The sequence below is a fragment of the Dendrobates tinctorius genome, unplaced genomic scaffold (genome assembly GCF_039654945.1).
Source record: "Dendrobates tinctorius isolate UK_male_01 unplaced genomic scaffold, ASM3965494v1 ptg000060l, whole genome shotgun sequence".
NCBI lineage: Eukaryota > Metazoa > Chordata > Amphibia > Anura > Dendrobatidae > Dendrobates > Dendrobates tinctorius.
In genome coordinates this window covers 42,818,240-42,838,699 of record NW_027361728.1, presented here as the reverse complement: position 1 = coordinate 42,838,699, position 20,460 = coordinate 42,818,240, and the positions used below count along the sequence as shown (strand labels likewise).

General features: G+C 43.1%; 1 long non-coding RNA gene across 5 annotated transcripts in view; it reads left to right on the top strand.

The window, feature by feature from the left end:
• LOC141092597 (uncharacterized) overlaps positions 1–19,890 on the top strand; it is a 130,186-nt gene extending 110,296 nt beyond the window's left edge. For 3 of the 5 annotated variants that reach the window (XR_012232850.1, XR_012232851.1, XR_012232848.1), the window contains one exon: positions 17,666–19,890. This is a non-coding gene — a long non-coding RNA (uncharacterized lncRNA). Of the gene's footprint in view, positions 1–1,734; positions 2,358–17,665 lie in introns of those variants that run through there. The other 2 variants (XR_012232852.1, XR_012232849.1) reach the window with 1 other exon arrangement.
• Positions 19,891–20,460: the final 570 nt, after the last annotated feature.

Below are 20,460 nucleotides of genomic sequence, written 5' to 3'. Positions count from 1 at the left end.
CTGCTCTAGAGGAGATCTGCATGGAGGAATGGGCCAACATACCAACAACAGTGTGTGGCAACCTTGTGAAGACTTACAGAAAACGTTTGACCTCTGTCATTGCCAACAAAGGATATATCACAAAGTATTGAGATGAAATTTTGTTTCTGACCAAATACTTATTTTCCACCATAATATGCAAATAAAAGGAAAAAAAACAGACAATGTGATTTTCTGGATTTTTTTTTCTCAGTTTGTCTCCCATAGTTGAGGTCTACCTATGATGTAAATTACAGACGCCTCTCATCTTTTTAAGTGGTGGAACTTGCACTATTGCTGACTGACTAAATACTTTTTTGCCCCACTGTATGTGATGACTTGCAATTCTTGACAATGGTGGTACCACATACATCTAGATATTAATGTTAATTATGAGCCTTTTTGGCAATTTTAGTGGATGTCTATTTATGGCATATATTCCTAAATTATGGAGATTTGGCATATGATGTATGTGATGCATATTTGAATATTAATGCTAATTATGACCTTTTATGGCAATATTAGTAGATATTTACATATGTCATGTACTCCTAGTATATGGAGATTTGATATGTGATGGATGTTATATTTGATGCACATTATGTAGTACCATGGTATATTTATATTTATGTTTATGCAATATCATGATTTTCATTGATGTGTCTGTTAAATATTGATCTATCTATATGTATTCCTGATATATTTTACCTATATATGCATTCATGTCTTTCCTCCTTAGAGCCAAATTTCCCATTTAGTCACTAGGATAGTTGATCTTTATGGTCGTTCGTATTAATGTGATGGATTTATAATCATCTTAGCTGAACAGTTAATTTCTATTAACTTACACAATAGACTTCTAGCTTCATTTGATAGCGATACTTATGTGTGATATCTGGCCTTTGGTACTTAGTCTTGGTTGAGGCCATATTATGGGTCTCTCTGGGATCGCAGGCTTGAGCGCACACCACGCATGCTCTGTGTTGTGGTGAGGTGGCCGGCGTTCTCATGGGTGACGCGTTGCCTGGTTACATGCCCAGTCATGTGACCGGATCATGTGACTTGATGACGCGCACCATGAGCGCCGCCCTCCTCGCCGCGTCACAACATGGCGGTGATGCGCCGCACACAGCTGTGGATGCTCAGAGACACATGCAGGGGCTATTTAAAGGGGTCAGATACAACGCTAACATACCTCCTGATGAAACTGCAGAGGCGGTGAAACGCGCTTCGGGGTGCATCATGGGTCCACAACCTAGGCGGCAACATGACTACAGGTATATTGATAATTTATGTATGGTGAATTTTGCGATATATATATATCTGACAATTTATCTATTTATGCCATATGGGACTTTTATTCATTCCCATATGGTGCACTAGGAGGATTGATATTATGTGAGTGATGTTTTTTGTTCATGAAGGGGTAATGTTATTTTATCATTCCTTATGGTGAACAATGAGGACTTGTATCATATGAGTTCATGCTGCTTTCGACCTATATGTTGTGACCCTATACAATTCGTCTTATTCACAACTAAGCTTTTTTATGTATCCAGGTGAGGTATTTACCTCTTCACATGTGCTCTGTATCTATTATATGTACTTTATAGTGTTCATGATATATTTTTGTATTTATTGAAATAAGATCTGGACTGTTGTTCAATGATCCAAGGTGCTGTTTTCAGGTAAAAGTAAATTTTGCATTTCATTTAGAAATCAAGGTCCCAGAGTCTGGAGGAAGAGTGGAGAGGCACACAATTCAAGCTGCTTGAAGTCTAGTGTGAAGTTTCCACAGTCAGTGATGGTTTGGGGAGCCATATCATCTGCTGGTGTATGTCCACTGTGTTTCATCAAGACCAAAGTCAGTGCAGCCGTCTACCAGGATATTTTAGAACACTTCATGCTTCCCTTTGTCGACAAGCTTTTTGGAGATGGAGATTTCATTCTCCAGCAGGACTTGACACCTGTCCACACTGCCAAAAATACCATTACCTGGTTTAAAAACAACTGTATCATTGTGCTTGATTGGCCAGCAAACTCACCTAACCTTAACCCCCATAGAAAATCTATGGGGTATTGTCAAGAGGAAGATGAGACACCAGACCCAACAATGCCGATGAGCTGAAGGCTGCTATAAAAGCAACATGGGCTCCATAACACCTCAGCAGTGCCACAGGTTGATTGCCTGTATGCCATGCCGCATTGATGCAGTAATTTATGCAAATGCAGCCCCGACCAAGTATTGTGTGCATTTACTGAACATACATTTCAGTAGGCCAACATTTTGGATTTTAAAATCATTTTTCAAGCTGGTGTAATAAAGTATTCTTATTTACTGAGATAATGGCTTTTAGGTTTTCATTGGCTGTAAGCCATAATCATCAACATTAACAGAAATATACACTAGAAATAAATCACTCTATATACTATATGAGTTTCACTTTTTGTATTGAAGAAATGAAATAAATTAATTTTTTGATGATATTCTAATTTTGTGAGAAGCACCTGTATGTAGGAAAACTACTGTTTGGGCACATAGCAGGGCTCAGAAAGGAAGGAGCGCTATATGACTTTTGAACCCAAAATTGGCTGGAATAGATGGCGAACACCATGTTAAATTTATAACGTTGCGCTGGGAAAATAAAAAAATCACATTTTCCCCACAAAAATGTTCTTTTACACAGTTAGTGTTGAGCATTCCGATATCGCAAATATCGGGTATCGGCCGATATTCGCGGTATCGGAATTCCGATACTGAGTTCTGATAGTTTTTGCATATCGAATACCGGAATCGGAAGTTCCCATAATGCTATGAGCCAGTTTGATTTGATTCAGCCAATGAGGAATCCTAAGAAGTGTGGGCACATCCTGTTAGGCATGTAGGCATGTTAACTAATGGCATGGCTGTGATTGGCTGCTGAAATGATGTCATGATGCACTATAAAAGCCGCGGCCGCCATTTTGGGTTCACTCTGCTGTGAATTCAGTTAGGGACAGGAAGCTGCTCTTGTGACTCTGAGGGACAGTTAGAAATATTGATTTGCTAGATTGTGCTTTACCCAGGCTAGTTTAGCAACCCCTGTGAGAAGCTTTATTTTGCCTTGCAGCGCTGTTCACAGCTGTCTTCAAGGTCTGTGCGAGTGCAGCTCACGCTATACTGTGTCCGGCAGCCACCTCTGGTTGTAGGCCGCTCAGCGAGCGTCACTGCCTCATACATATTTATTTTTGCTTTATTGCTGCTCATTTTTCATTAATTCTCCTATTAGTGTGCATCCATCCGTATCCATCTACATTGGTTGCAAACACAATATAGGAGTAGACAGTGGAGCCTTTCTGCAGCCTTTCAGTGCTAGTGCACAGTTCTCTGCACTGTTCATGGCTGTCTGTGAGGTCTCTGTGTGTGAGTGCAGCTCACGCTGTAGTGTGTTCTGCAGCCACCTCTGGTTGTAGTCCGCTCAGCGTGCGCCACTGCCTCATACATTGTTCTTTTTTGCTGTAGCGCTGCTTATTTTTCCTGAATTTCTCCTATTAGTGTGCTTCCATCTGTATCCAGCTATATTGGTTGCAAACACTATATAGGAGTAGATAGAGGAGCCTTTTTTCTGGTTGTGCCCTGCAGCCCCAGCCAGATTAGTATTAGCCTATTTTTTGGAGCCTCATCTATTGCATTGTAGGTTACCTTCCTGCATTGTAATAGCTCCAAAAAGTTTGTGATATTATCGCGTTCACATCTTTGGTCACATCCTTTTTGTTTTGTTTTTTTTAAAAAAACACATAAATAAAGTTCACCAAACACTCCACTTGACAGTTGTGTAGGCCACATTAGCTCATATTAAAGTGTAGTCCACACACTTTATAAAATAAGTGTTTCTTATACCAGTTAGCAGCTGTTCAGGAATAAGCACACTAAGCCCCCCCTTAGTACTTTTCTGCCTATCTTTATCAGTCTACCAAGATGAAGAAGGCAGGGAGTAAGGCACATGGTTGTGGGCATGGAGTTTCAGCAGGGAGAGGACATGGGGATTCTGTGCCTGCTGTGGGCACCAGTGACTCAGCATCCCCCAGTTTTACCAGAGAACAGTCCTTTATGCGCAGTTTTGTAGTACCTCACCGTACCCCACTGCTGCGGGACGAACAAATTGAAGCCGTTGTCGGATGGATGGCAGCTAACGCATCGACTTCAATTACTTCCACATCCTCTCAGGGCCAGAGCACTGAAGAGCAACCATCTGTCTCTTCACCACCTGCCAAATTGCCCAGGCAGTCAGAGAGCCCTGGACAGGAGTCATCTCTACTTCTGTTCTCTGAATCTCTTGGCTTGGAAACAGGGGGCCAGCCAAGCAGCATTCTAGAATGTGAAGAAGAGGGAGTATGCAGTGATGCACAACTGCTTTGTCCCTCTGAATCTGAAGAGGCGGGTGGGCCAGTGCCTATGGTCAGCACACCTCAGTACGCATCAGATGATGAGACTCAGGTGCCACCTTCTTGTGCGTACTGTGCTGGCGAGACTACCCAGGAGAAGCAGGTGTTTGGAGAGGGGAGTGTAGATGATGAGGTCCTTGACCCATCATGGCGGGAGGAACATGAAGGTGGTGGGAGCAGCTCTGAGGAAGAGATTCCCCGAATGGCCAAAACAGGAGGGAGAGGGAGGGAGCAGACTTGGTTGCCTGTAGCCTCCACTTCGGCACCCATTAGGAGCATTCCTCTTCCAAAACCCAAAACGGGTGGTCCTTTTTTGACACAGTTGCAGATGACATTTGCTTTGTCAAATGCAAGCTGTGTAATCAAAAAGTCAAAAGAGGGAAAAGTGTCAGCAACCTCAATACCACAAATATGTGGAAACATGTGTGGACCAAGCACGTGGTGGAGTTACAAAGACACACTGAAGATGTAGGCCAACCTACAGCACCACCTACCACCTCTTCAGCTCATGTTGTAGCCTCTTCCTCCACCTCACACACAGCTGGTTCGGCTTCCTCACAGGATCGCCATGGAAGAACCTCTGGCACTGTTGTCCAGAGACCCAGTGACATTCCACCCACAGCACCACGTTCCCTGTCATCCTCACACTCCCAGGCCACTCTACAGTCATCGGTAGCACAGGCATGGGAGAAAAAGCTCCCATACTCGGCAAACCATCCCCGAGCACAGGCTCTGAATGCTGGCATTGCAAAACTACTGGCCCTTGAAATGCTCTCATTCAGGCTGATGGAGACTGACACCTTCCGTAACTTCATGGCATTGGCAGTCCCACAATACACCGTGCCCAGCCGCTTTTATTTCAGCAGGCAAGCCGTCCCTGCCCTGCAAAAGCATGTGGAGGGAAAAATTAAACATGCGCTACTAAACACTGTCAGTGGCAAGGTCCACCTGACCACCGATGTGTGGACCAGTAACCATGGACAGGGACGATACCTTTCCCTCACTGCCCATTGGGTCAATGTTGTGGAGCCGGGTACAGATCTTGAGAGTGGCGCTGTACATGTTCTGCCAACTCCAAGGATTGCAGGAATCCAGTCTGTACACATTGACTCCTCCTCATACTCCAGTTCCTCAGAATCAGCGCTGCAGGAGCCGTCATAGTCTACCTCCACATGGACCCATGAACGCTTACCTGTTACGACCGATATGAGCACAGCCGTGGCCAAACGTCAACAGGCCGTACTGAAATTAATTTCTTTGGGGAATTGAAGCCACACAGCGCAGGAGCTCTGGAATGCCATCAAGCAGGAGAGCGATGTGTGGTTTGTGCCAGCGAATCTCCAGCCAGGCTTGGTAGTGTGTGACAATGGCCGAAATCTTGTGGCAGCTCTGGGCCTAGGCAACCTCACTCACATCCCTTTTTTGTCACATGTGCTCAACTTGGTCATGCAGAGCTTTCTGAGGTATTATCCGGATCTTGATGCACTGCTGCACAAGGTCCGCATAGAGTGCGCTCACTTGCGGCGTTCCAGCACGGCAAGATTGCGCATTGCAGCTCTGCAGCACCAATTCCGCCTTCCGGAACATTGAATCATATGTGACCTACCCACCAGGTGGAATTCAACGTTACATATGTTGGAGCGGTTGTGTAAGCAGCAGGCAGCAGTAATGGAGTACCAGCTGCATCAGGCGCAAACAAGTCGCACTGCGCGCTGGTCACACTTCACCACCACTGAGTGGGCCTCTATGAAGGACATCTGGAACGTTTTGCGTACCTTCGATGATTCCACGTGGATGGTGAGTGCAGATGATGCACTAGTCAGCATGACTGTCCCCCTTATCTGCCTGCTTCAAAAAACACTGCAAACACTAAGGGAGGAGGTTTTCGAAGAGGTGGAGGATGAGGAGTCACAAATGTCATCTGCTTCTGGACAGTCTGCGCAAGGTGGTTCCTCACAAAGGCCTAGGCAGGGGACACTTTGTGAGGAGGATGAGGAGGAGTCAATGGAGGAGGAAGACATCTCTCCAGAGGAGGGAGGTACACAATGCTCTAGTAGTCGGTATGTAGAGCGAGGGTGGGGTGATGCAGAGCAGGCAGAGATGACGCCTCAAGCAGGGGACAGCGTTTCTTGGCCAGTTGGGAGTCTGCAGCACATAGTTGATTTCATGCTGCAGTGCCTGAGAAACGACCGCTGCATCACCCACATTCTCAACACGGGTGTACACCCTCCTAGATCCTCGCTACCCGGACAACTTACAAAGCCTCATAACATTGTTGAACCGGGAGCGTAAAATGCGGGAGTACCAAGACACACTGGTGCATTCCATCATGTTCTCCATTCCACCCGAGAGCAGTGCTGCTAGTGCTTTACAAAGCAGCTCTGTGCGTCGAGGCAGTGGAGGAAGCTCTGCACAAAGAGGGAGCAGAAGCTCGTCTCAGCACAAGGCAAGACCAGTATGGCCAAAATGTGGCAAAGTTTTGTGTGCCCGCCACAAATTTCTACACCATTACAGATGGCTCCAGTCAGCAGGAGGCAACGTTTCCGTCAGATGGTGACAGACTACATGTCTTGCCCTCTCAATTTACTCCCAGACGGCTCTTCCCCCTTCAAGTTTTGGGTCTCTAAGCTGGATACCTGGCCAGAGCTTAGCCAGTATGCATTGGAGGTGCTGGCTTGCCGTGCTGCTAGTGTGTTATCGGAACGCGTCTTTAGTGCCGCAGGTGGTGTACTAACAGACCGTCGCATGCGACTATCTTCCGATAACGTTGACCGGCCTACTTTTCTGAAAATAAACAAGGCCTGGATCTCGCCTGAATATGCCAGTCCTCTTCCAGATTAAATAATTGGTTGTCAACAGTATCCAGGTCTCCTGTTGTGTTCATGTTTCTACCACCTGAACTGTAATCCCTGGGCTCCAACACGACCAGCTGCTGCTCAGAAGTGCCGTCTGCACAGAAAAAAACACTAGCTCCTGTGTTAGTGGGGTTCAGTAACGCCAGCTGCTCCCCTGCTGTGTGTACGGCAATATCTCCTGTTCCATCCACATTCACCCCGCATCGGATATTAAACTTGCTCCAATAAGGCCTCAGCCTACTCCTTGATTGACCCTGGGCTCCAACACCGCCAGTTGTTGCTCAGAAGTGCCATCTGCACAGAGAAAAACACTAGCTTCTGTGTTAGTGGGGTTCATTAACGCCAGCTGCTCCCCTGCTGTGTGTACGGCAATAATTCCTGCTCCCTCCACATTCACCCTGCATCAGATATTAAACTTGCTCCAATTAGGCCTCAGCCTACTCCTTGATTGACCCTGGGCTCCAACACTGCCAGTTGTTGCTCAGAAATGCCGTCTGCACAGTCAACATATGCTCCAGTGTTATTGGGGTTCAGTAATGTCAGCTGATCCCCTGCTGTGTGCACGGCAATGTCTCCTCCTCTGTCCACACTCACACAACTAAAGATTTTAAACTTGCTGCAATTAGGACTCTTCCTCCACTCTGTTTGAACTGTAATCCCTGGGGTCCAACACCGCCAGTTGCTGCTCAGAAGTGTCTTTAGCACAGGTAGTCCTTCCTGGCCAGCCTGGTTCCAGCACGCCAGCTGTTTCCGGAGGTGTCAACGTCAGTTTGTCACCAATACGTTGTCCTGTCGTGTTACGGTTGGGTTAGCCGACTCTATGGTGCCTGCAATTTAGGTGCTTCCTATGTGGGCTGCGGTTCTGGCAATAAAGGCTGGTTCCGTAGTGCCAATAGGACAAGCACCCCCTGTAGGACTGTGGGTTTCGGTAACTGCGGCCGGCTCACGGCCTTGCAACTTTGTTTTTCATGGGTACCTTCTGCTACCCATCCGGGTTCCAGCACCGTCAGCTGGTTCTCGGCAGTGCCTTTGCCTTAGGTGCCTCCATCTTGGTATCCGAGTTTCTGCAACGTCTGCTGGTCCTTGGTAGTGCTTTCTAGCACAGGTACCTCCTGCTTAGTCACTGGGTTCCAGTACCGTCAGCTGGTCCTCGGTAGTGCCATTGGCTCTTGTTCCTTCTGCTGCCCCTCCGGGTTCCAGCACCGTCAGCTGTTTCAGGGAAGTGTCAACGTCACTTTGGCACCAATACATTGTCCTGTCGTGTTGCGGTCGGGTTAGCCGACTCTATGGTGCCTGCAGTGTAGGTGCTTCCTATGTGGGCTGCGGGTTCTGGCAATAAAGGCTGGTTCCATAGTGCCAATAGGACAAGCACCTCCTGTAGGACTGTGGATTTCGGTAACTGCGGCTGGCTCGCGGCCTTGCAACTTTGTTTTTCATGGGTACCTTCTGCTACCCATCCGGGTTCCAGCACCGTCAGCTGGTTCCCGGCTGTGCCTTTGGCTTAGGTGTCTCCATCTCGGTATCCGAGTTCCAGCCACGTCTGCTGGTCCTTGGTAGTGCTTTCTAGCACAGGTACCTCCTGCTTAGTAACCGGGTTCCAGTACCATCAGCTGGTCCTCGGTAGTTCCATTGGCTCTTGCTCCTTCTGCTACCCATCCGGGTTCCAGTATCGTCAGCTGGTTCTCGGCAATTCCTCAGTCTTCTTGTACCTTCTGCTACATTTCCAAGTTCAAACTTTTTGAAATGGTTTTTGGTAATCACTCTGGATCTCCCTGACAACGACCCCGAAGACCACCCCATAGAAGACCAAAAAGATGACCCTGAAGAAGATGACCAAGAGGACAAAGAACATGAAGACAACCACCAAGATACAGAACAACAAGAGACAGAAGACCAAGAAGCAGAAGAACAAAAAGCAGAAGAACATTAAGCATAAGACTAAAAATCAGAGCAAAAGATATTATCTAAATTATAAGCAGAAGAAGACTAAGCAGTGTATGGGGGTGAGTCCTTTCCTCCTCGTGGTGCCCCTGGAAAATGCCTGCTGCTGCAGGCCAAACTGAACGCGGACAAATCCTGTTGTAAATCTTTTGTGACAGGCAGAACGGCTGGTGTAATCTTCAAACTTTTATAGATAACAACTACAGGAATACCTGTCACAAATAAGAATATGAAGAAGAAGAATAAGAAGAAGATGAAGAAGTAGAATATGAAGAAGAATAATAGTTGAATAAGAAGAATATGAAGAATGTAAAAAAAAAAAGAATAATAGGAAGAAGTGAAGAAGAAGATGAATAAGGTGAAGAAGAAGTTGATGAAAAAGATGCTGCTGCTGAGGATCATGAAGGAGAAAGTGTGGGAGAAGTAAAAAAGAAGGTGAAGAGCATGGAAGTAGTGAAACATACATATCTGACAAAATATAAAAAAGGTTAACATAGTCAATATCTTTGTAACTCTGAACGTCTTAAAAAAATTTTTATTCCGGCTATTCCATTTGATTGGGCTAAACCTCTATGCCTTTAATGTCTCCTCCACCTCCCCCAATACATTCTACATTATAATTAGCTGTTTTTCTTCATGTAGAATTAACCTACAAGGAAAGAAAGGGTTTATTTTAATTCCGATATTTCTGTTCCATTGACTTGCATTGGTTTCCGGTATCGGAATCGGCGATATCCGATACTTTTTGGATATCCGTCCCATCCAATCCGTTCCGATCCGATATTTCACGATATCGGAAGGTATCGATCAACACTAGTCACAGTATTTTTTTTTTCATAAGGGTAACAGAAGAAATTGCACCATACAATTTGTTGTGCAATTTCTCCTGAGTACACTGTTAGTGGCTGAAAACTACTTTTTAGGCACAGTGTAAAGCTCAGAAGAGAAGAAGTGCCATATTGGAGTTCAGATTTTGCTGGAATAGTTATAGGGTGCCATGTCACATTGGCAGAGCCCCTGAGGTGCAAGAACAGCGGAAACTCCCAAGGATTAAAGTCATTTCACAAACTACATCTATCATTGCATTCATCTTGGGGTGTAGTGAGCATGTTGACACCACATGTGCCTCACAGAAATTTCTACCATTGGGCGGTGAAGTAAGAATAATTACATTATTACTGCTAAAATGTTGCTTTAGCCCCAAGTTTTTAATTTTTATAAGGGCTATTAGGAGAAAATGAAGCTCTCAGGTATTTTGTGCAATTTCTCCTGAGTTTGCCAATACCCTACTTGTAATTGAGAACTACTTTTGAGGCACAGTGCAACATTTAGAAGGAAATTGGTGCCATAATTTAGTGCAGATTTTACTGTTATGATTTACGGGTGCCTTGACCAACTGGGAAAACCCCTGACCTGCCAGAACAGCAGAATTCCACTTTTCAAAGTGATTTATGATGCATGTAGACCAGGACACTGGTTTATCTCACCACTACATTTATTGGGCCCTGCTGTCCTAGTTTAGTTTGAATGATTGAAAAACAAGTAGAGAAAAAAAAAAAAACAGATCTAAGCATCAGACTCCTATATATTCAGACCTAGCTTGGGGATGCATTTATGCAGGGGGCATTTATGTACATTTAATTTAAGTACATTTGATCAAAGTATGAGGCAGCTATAACATGGCAGTTAGACAGGGCAGGAGACAGGTAAGACATTTATATACATCTTATCCATGTACATTTTGATTACAACAAGTATACACCATATGCATTTGTATAATTTATATCCTGGCTGCTGCATTCATACATGTCCACCGCCCTGGAATTAACTCTTTACACTCCATCTATATCGGCCCCTCAGTCCTTTCCTCTCCTATGTATAGCATTCACGCTCTCTTCACATTGCTAAATTGCACAGATCCAGTCAGTCCCACCATTGAATATCAGAGACGCTCTCAAAAATCACTTAACCATCTGCTCACTCTTTCTATCCTCCTTCTCCTAGTCGCAGGGAACATCTCTCCCAACCCCAGCCCCTCATGTTATAGTAAGTCAAACCCCCCTACTGCTACACTCAGAAACCCCTCTAATCTTATTAATGTTCCCTGCATGTCTTCTGTCTCTCTTAATTGTGCCCTTTGGAATTCTCACTCAGTGTGTAATAAACTCTCCTTCATCCATGACTTTTTCCTTTCCGATTCTCTTAACCTTATGGCCCTTTCTGAAACCTGGATCCAGCAGTCTGACACTACCGCTGCTGCAGTTCTTTCATATGGGGACTACACTTTTCTCATACCCCAAGATCAGACAATAAAGCAGGTGGAGTCGTTGGTCTGCTCCTATCCCCAAAATGTAACTTTCAGGTTATCCCTCAAGTACCCTCACTTGTCTTCCCTTCTTTTGAGGTACATGCTGTGAGACTCTACACCCCCTTATCCATGCGAATGGTGGTGGTGTATCGTCCTCCCGGCCCCTCCCATCAGTTCGTGAATCATTTTGCCACCTGGCTTCCACATTTTCTCTCCTGTGACACCCCCACCCTCATCATGGGTGATTTCAACATTCCCATTTCTTTTCCCCTCTCCCCATTTGCTACTCACCTTTTATCTCTAACCTTCTCTTTCAGCCTCTTACAGCATACTAACTCTCCAACGCATGAAGATTGAAACTCCCTCAACTTGGTCTTCTCTCTGCTTTGTGCAGTGGATGATTTCGCAAACTCCCCTGTTATGATTGGGTCACCAAGGAGGAAAGTAAGACCAAGCTAAGCCACAGAAAACCAGAGAGGTTGGTAACTAAGCGGATTGCAGACCCCTGATCCTATCCACACAACTAGCAGTAGCCGTGGAGCGTACCTACGATGATTCTAGACGCCTCGACACAGCTGGAGAACTATATAAGCCTAAAGCAAGAAAGGGGACATCTAAACTGCCCCAGAGCAGACCCCAAAGGAATAGCTAGCCCCCAAACATATATTGTTGGTGAGACAAGATGAAAACACAAACGCAGGTAGGAAAATAGGCTGAGCAAACGATGGGGCCCAAACTAACTAGACAGGACAGGAAAGGAAAGACACTGTCTGCAATCACGCAAAAAACCTTGCAAAAAATGCCCAACAAGTCTGATAGAAAAAATACTGAAGTCACTAGACTTCGCCCACTATATCAGCACTCTGGTATATTCTGAAAGCAGAGCAAAGAGAGGCAAATCTAATAAGGGACAAAAACAAACTGGCACAAACAGTAACATAAGGATGGAAATTCAGGACAGCCCCAGCCAGGGCTGGTTGACCACACAAAACTGAAATAGACAGAACCAAATCAAATGTGAACAATAGCAAAAGAACACTTAGCTTGAGCATGCAGGGACTGAGCTGGAAACTAAGACCTCAGGAGGCAGAAAAAAAATCACGAGCAGGGATAGAGGGAGTCGGCTGTCTTAAATCCAGTCACAAACTCCAAATGTCCAATCGTCCTCCTCATTATCAGGTGGCAGGCCTCTGTTAATTAGATCAGCTCCATTACCTCCTGTAACCACCAGAGGGAGCCCGGAAAGAGAAAATGCGACCCCTGTGTCAATACAACCAGCGCCACTACCTAGTAACCAGAGGCAGGCCAGAAAGTGAATTCACAACACTCCCCTCTCCCACTCTCTGACCACAACCTTCTTTCATTATAAAGAACTGCCATCCCGCTCAGGTCACCCCCACTGTCCATACTTATAGAAACATACAGGCCATTAACACCTAGAAACTTATGAACAACTTGCAGTCATCATTGGCCCCTATCTCCTCCCTCTCATGTCCTGATTCTGCACTGAAGCATTATAATGAATCAATTAAAGTGCCCTGGATGAAATTTCACCTCCTATATATAGAACATGACACAGACGGCGACAACCCTGGCACACCCTGCAAACACGTTTCCTGCAGCGGTGCTCCAGGTGCGCTGAACGTCTGTGGAGAAAATCCAAACTACATGAAGATTTCATCCATTATAAGGTTATGCTTAGAACATACAACACTGCCTCATCACCTCACTTTCCAATAACCCTAAATGTCTCTTTGACACTTTTTATTCCCTACTCAACCCAAGAGTGCAGGCCCCAATCACGTAGCTTCGAGCTGATGATCTGGCCAATTACTTCAAAGAAAAAACTGACCATATCCGACAGGAAATTATCTCCCAATCACCTCATACCATGCATTTTCCTTCCTCCCCCCACTGCATCTAGCACACTCTCTGATTTTGAACCAGTAACAGAAGAAGAAGTAAGCAGGCTCCTTGCATCTTCTCACCCAACCAGTGACCCAATTCTGTCACATCTCCTCCAGTGCCTTTCCCCTGCTGTCACTGCCCACCTGACAAAGATATATAACCTATATCTCTCTTCCAATATCTTTCCTTCCTCATTTAAGCATGCCATCATACAGCCATTGCTTAAATAAACATCCCTCTACCAAAAATGTGCTGCTAACTATTCACCTGTCTCTAATCTTCCCTTCATCTCTAAACTCCTGGAAGGCCTGGTCCACTCCTGTCTTATCCGCTATCTCTCAGATAACGCTCTTCTCAACCATCTCCAATCTGGTTTCCGCTCTTTACACTCTACTGAAACTGCCCTCCCTTAAATCTCTCATGATCTACTAACAGCTAAATCTAATGGTCATTACTACGTGCTAATTCTCTTGGATCTCTCTGCAGCATTTGACACTGTGGATCACCAGCTCCTCCTCACTATGCTCTGCTCCATCGGCATCAAGGACACCGTTCTCTCCTGGTTTTCCTCCTATCTCTCTGACCGCTTCTTTACTGTATCTTTTGCTGGCTCCTCATCCCCACATCTTCCCCTTACTGTTGGGGTTCCTCAAGGATCGGTTCTAGGCCCCCTCCTCTTCTCTTTTTATACTGCCCCTATTGGTCAAACAATCAGTAGATTTGGTTTCCAGTACCATCTCTATGCTGATGGCACCCAATTATATGTTTCTTCCCCTGACATCACACCTGACTTTTTAAAAAACACCAGCGATTGTCTAAACGCTGTGTCTAACATCATGTCCTCATTATATCTGAAACTGAACCTGTCAAAGACTGAACTCCTTGTGTTTCCTCCCTCCACTTATGCACCTATGCCCGACCTTGCCATTTCTGTGTGTGGTTCCATTATTACTCCCCAGCAACATGCCCACTGTCTTGGGGTCATACTTGACTTTCATTCAACCCCCACATCCGATCACTGGCTCGCTCTTGTTATCTGCACTTCAAAAACATTTCTAGAATTCGACCTTTTCTTACTTTCGATTCCGCATAAACTCTTACTGTTTCTCTTATTCATTCTTGTCTGGACTATTGTAACTCTCTACTAATTGGTCTCCCTCTTACCAAACTCTCCCCCCTCCAATCTGTCTTGAATGCTGCAGCCAGGATCATATTCCTCACCAATCATTACACCAATGCCTCTACCTTGTGCCAGTCATTACACTGGCTACCCTTCCACTCCAGAATCCAGTACAAACTTATTACCTTCACCCACAAAGCACTCCATGGCTCAGCACCACCCTATAACTCCTCCCTCGTCTCAGTCTACCACCCTACCCGTGCCCTCTGTTCTGCTGATGACCTGAGGTTAGCATCCTCAATAATCCGAACCTCCCACTCCCGTATCCAAGACTATACACATGCTGCGCCAATTCTTTGGAATGCACTTCCCAGGTCAATACTATTAGTTCCCAGTCCCTACAATTTTAAGCGTGCCCTTAAAACGCATTTATTCAGACTGGCCTTCTGCCTCAACGCATTAACCTATCTATCCCTATGTGGCACAGTTAAAAGTTTTACCATAACAAGGTTCCCCGCATCATGTTCCCACATGCTTTATGCATCTATTAGCCCTCTGTGTCTGTACTGTTACACACTTAACATTATGACTGGTCCGAACAATGAAGGCAACTGTTACCACCCACCTTTCGTGTCTACCTTTTTTCCTCATAGATTGTAAGCTTGCGAGCAGGGCCCTCATTCCTCTTGGTATCTGTTATGATCTATGCGATTATTGTTATGCTGTAATGTCTATCGTCTGTACAAGTCCCCTCTGAAATGTAAAGTGCTGCGGAATATGTCGGCGCTATAGAAATAAAATTATTATTATTATTATTATTATTATTATTATTATTATTATCATAAAAGACCCAACTACAAACTACACCTCTCAATGTATTCATCTAAAGGTGCAGTGATCATATTGACACCACGGGTGTGTCACAGAATTTCTTACCATTGGTCAGTGAAGAAAAAATAATTACATTTTTACCATAAAAATGTTGTTTCAGCCCAGATTTTACATTTTCACAAGTGGATATGGGTAAAATTTAAAATGGATAACAAGGATTCATATATTTTATATTATAGGTAGGTGAAAATTACAGCAGTATTGTATAGTATGTGTCAAAAAATACATATGCCTTGTGAAGAAAAGAAAAGAACCAAGCGGTCAAGATAATGGAGAATGGTCTAATACATCAAGAACATAGATGTCACAGGAACCTCAAAATAAATAGACATGTAATACAGCCATATGCAACCTGGTGGTGGGATGGGATTGGTTATGGAAACAAAGGAGTGCTTTATATGAACTCAGACAATTGAAAGAAGTGGTAATAAAGCAGGTGGAAATATTGTATTATGGCCAACCATAATGTATGACAAGTAAGCATTCCGCCAGCTAAGGAACAGCGAGTGCTACAAAAGACAAAGATTAAGCCCATATTTTTGCTGGTGACAGGTTCCTTTTAAGTTTGGACTGATGAAGCAGTTTGTGAAATCTGTACTGAAAGGAGAGACTTTTAAGTACCTGTGTATCAAGTTTCAGGGACTGTCCAAAGAAAACTGAAGAAGGCATTTTTGTGGGTCTGGATAGTCACAAAATCATGAAGGATAGCGTATTCAAAACAAAAATGAAATCTGCTAAGAAAAGGGTTTGGGATTATTTTAAAGAAGTTGTGAAGAAATTTCAAGGTAACAGCAAAGATTCAAAATATAAGCCCATCTTGGAGAACGTGCTGACACATTTTCAAAGCTTTGCGTTGTCTGATGATTTTGAAGCTACATTTTTTACATTCACATTTGGACTACTTTCTTGAAAATCTTGGGGCTGCTGGCGAAGAGCAAGGAAAAATAATTAATCATGATATTAAGCAGCTAGAACGACGATACCAAAGTAGATGGAACATGAACATTACGAGGACTACTGCTGGATGCTTCACAGAGAAGATCTGCAGTCCTTCTGTAAGAGAAAAATGTATCATGAGAAGCTTTGAAGATAAAAAGAATGTTCAATAATTTTTTATATATGATATTGTGTACATTTTTGGCTACAATAAAGATTTTTTGAGCATCTTGTAGGTAATTTCACACACAGTTTGTTGTGCAAAATTCATATGTGATAGTTAAAAATGTTTTTTTTTTAAATCGGCATAAGAAAACATAAGGAATTGAATCAGTCATTGGTTTTCAAAAAAATGTCATAAACCCAAATTTTGCATATCTGTGTAATTTTTGAAGTCTATTATCACTCAACTGCCCAAAAGAAATGAGATTGTGTCTTGAAAGAAATATATATACAGTATATTATATATTGTAGCGAAGTTTGCATAAAATCTAGATATTTAAGAGGTTTAACGAAAGGCTTCTCTACAAAAAAGCAAGTAATTCTGATGTCTTTTTATTTTTTTTTAGAATACAAGTTAAAAGATCATAAAAATGACCTTTAGCAGCCAGAGAATGTTCAGCATGAATTTGATTCTTGTAGCACTTCATTTATTTCCAGTTTCTTCACATTTCTTTGTGTTAATTCAGAGGGATTACAATTCAGCCCTTTGAGTTCCATAATAATACACTGTTAATATTCCTAAAAAGGTCAACTCAAGACACATTCCCATAAAGTTATCAACCCGTGTGCTTCCAAAGGTACAGCCCTGAAATAGCACAAAATTACCCACCTACCCTTTAATACTACGATCTATTTCAGATTTCTGCATTTTCATTACTAAGTTGCTTCTTTGTCATCGTATTTCTCCAGCTATTAGACTTCTGATGATCTGCTATTCTTTTTTTGCCTCTCCCTACTGTATGACTTCTGCTATGTCTGCCAATATCCTCTATCAATTTTTATGCCACCATTTAACAATGCTCCTCTATGCCTAATTTGCTCCACTGTTCCCCACATTTTGTCATTGTGTTATTTCTATTCCAAATGCATATTATTTTAACAGCCTGCATTGTTCAGTTCATAGATCTTTCAGGTCAGTTTGTTCATGTCTATGCCTCAGCTAGATTATTGGGAGGAATACTTATCTCTTTGTTTGTATTTTTGTGCTTTAGAAATCATGTCTTTGTGCTTTGTGTTTACCAGTTTCTTTATTCTTTTCAGAAATAATTGTAGAAGATTATGTTATGTTTGGCTTTGACAAAGAAAGCAGCAGCTCCAGCAATGTGAAAATACATAATTCTTCATCACAAATGGAAAGAAGGCTGTAAGCTGTCCCAATAGAGATTTCTTTCATTTAACGAGAAATTGTGCCTGGAACTTGGATCTCTCACCTCAAGGTTTCACTTCTCTAGGATTATTTGAAGCAATTCAGTATTTTTTTCAATTCTTCTCATTTGTCTCAAATTTCTATTCCTAAACTGCAGTAATTGTAAGACAATGGTGTTACCATTCATCACCCATAATGTATCTAGACACTTGTGTATATTTATTAGACAGTGTAAACTTCTTAATCTTTTTACTAGACAAATGTGCCAATTTTTTTTTTACAGTGGTCTATGTTTATTGAATGATCACTCACAAATGAAAATTATAACACGGAGGACCATGAAATTACATATGAGGAAGAAAAAGAAAGGTCCTCCAATAAGAATAAAATTTTTATTTTTATTTAACTCCTTCACTAACAAGGGTGGTTTGCACATTAACTCCCAGGCCAATTTTTACGATTCTGACCATTGTCCCTTCATGAGGTAATAACTCTGAAATGCTTCCATGGATCCCGGTGATTCTGACATTGTTTTCTTGTGACATATTGTACTTCATGTTAGTGGTAAAATTTCATTCAAATAACTTGCATTTATTTGTGAAAAAAATGGAAATTTGGCGAAAATTTTTAAAAATTTCGCAATTTTCCAACTTTGAATTTTTATGCCCTTAAATCACAGAGGTACAGCACACAAAAAACTTGATAAGTAACATTTTCCACCTGTTTACTTTACATCAGCACAATTTTGGAACCAAAATTTTTTTTTTGTTAGGAAGTTATAAGGGTTAAAAATTGACCAGTGATTTCTCATTTTTGCAACACCATTTTATTTTTACGGACCACATCACATTTGAAGCCACTTTGCGGGGTCTATATGATAGAAAATACCCAAAAGTGACACCATACTAAAAACTGCACCCCTTAAGGTGCTCAAACCACATTCAAGAAGTTTATTAACCCTTTAGGTGCGTCACATGAATTTTTTGAATATTTAAAAAAATTAACATTTAACTTTTTTTCACAAAAAAAATACTTCAGAAATTGGACTGCAAAAGTTATTGTGCAATTTGTCCTGAGTACGCTGATACCTGATATGTGGGGGGAACCACTGTTTCCGTGCATGGCAGAGCTCAGAATGGAAGGAGCGCCGTTTGACTTTTTCAATGCAAAATTGGCTGGAATTCAGATCGGACGCCATGTCACGTTTGGAGAGCCCCTGATGTACCTAAACAGGGGAAACCCCCCACAATTGACCCCATTTTGGAAACTAGACCCCCCAAGGAACTTATCTAGATATGTGGTGAGAACTTTGAACTCACAAGGGCTTCATAGAAGTTTATAACGTACAGCGGTACATATTTTTTCCAAAAAATGATCTTTTCACCCCCAATTTTTATTTTCCCAAGGGTAACAGGACCCTAAAAGTTATTGTGCAATTTGTCCTGAGTACGCTGATACCCCACATGTGGGGGTAAACCACTATTTGGGCGCATGGCAGAGCTCGAAAGGGAAGCAGCGCCATTTGACATCTTTGGCTGGAATTGAGATCGGACACCATGTCGCGATTGGAAAACCCCTGATGTACCAAAACAGTGGAAACCCCCCACAAATGACACCATTTTGGAAGCTAGACCCCCCAAGGAACTTATCTAGATGTGTGGTGAGAACTTTGAACCCCCAAGGGCTTCACAAAAGTTTATAACATACAGCCGTACAATTAAAAAATCATATTTTTTCCACAAAAATGATCTTTTCACCCTTAATTCTTATTTTTCCAAGGGTAACAGGACCCTAAAAGTTATTGTGCAATTTGTCCTGAGTACGCTGATACCCCACATGTGGGGGTAAACCACTATTTGGGCGCATGGCAGAGCTCCGAAGGGAAGCAGCGCCATTTGACGCTTTTGGCTGGAATTGAGATCGGACACCATGTCGCGTTTGGAAAGCCCCTGATGTACCAAAACAGTGGAAACCCCCCACAAACGACACCATTTTGGAAACTAGACCCCTAAGGAACTTGTCTAGATGTGTGGTGAGAACTTTGAACCCCCCAGTGCTTCACAGAAGTTTATAATGCCTGGGCGTGAAAATAAAAAAATTGTATTTTTTCCACAAACATGATCTTTTAGTCACCAATTTTTTTATTTTCCCAATGGTACCAGGAGAAATTGGACCCCAAGAGTTGTTGTCCAATTTGTCCTGAGTACGCTTATACTTCATATGTGGGAGAAAACTACTGTATGGGCACACGTCGGGGCTCGGAAGGGAAGTAGTGACGTTTTGGAATGCAGACTTTGATGGAATGGTCTGCGGGTGTCATGTGCGTTTGGAGAGCCCCTGATGTACCTAAACTATTGAAACTCCCCACAAGTGACCCCATTTTGGAAACTAGACCCCCCATGGAACTTATCTAGATGTGTGGTGAGCACTTTGAACCCCCAAGTGATTCACAGAAGTTTATAACGCCCAGGCGTGAAAATAAAAAAAAAACATTTTTTTCCACAAAAATGATATTTTTGCCCCCAATTTTTTATTTTCCTAAGGGTAACAGGAGAAATTGGACTCCAAAAGTTGTTTTGCAATTTGTCCTGAGTAGGCTGATACCCTATATGTGGGGGTAAAACACTGTTTGGGCGCATGGCAGAGCTTGGAAGGGAAGGAGCACCATTTGACTTTTTCAATGCAGAAT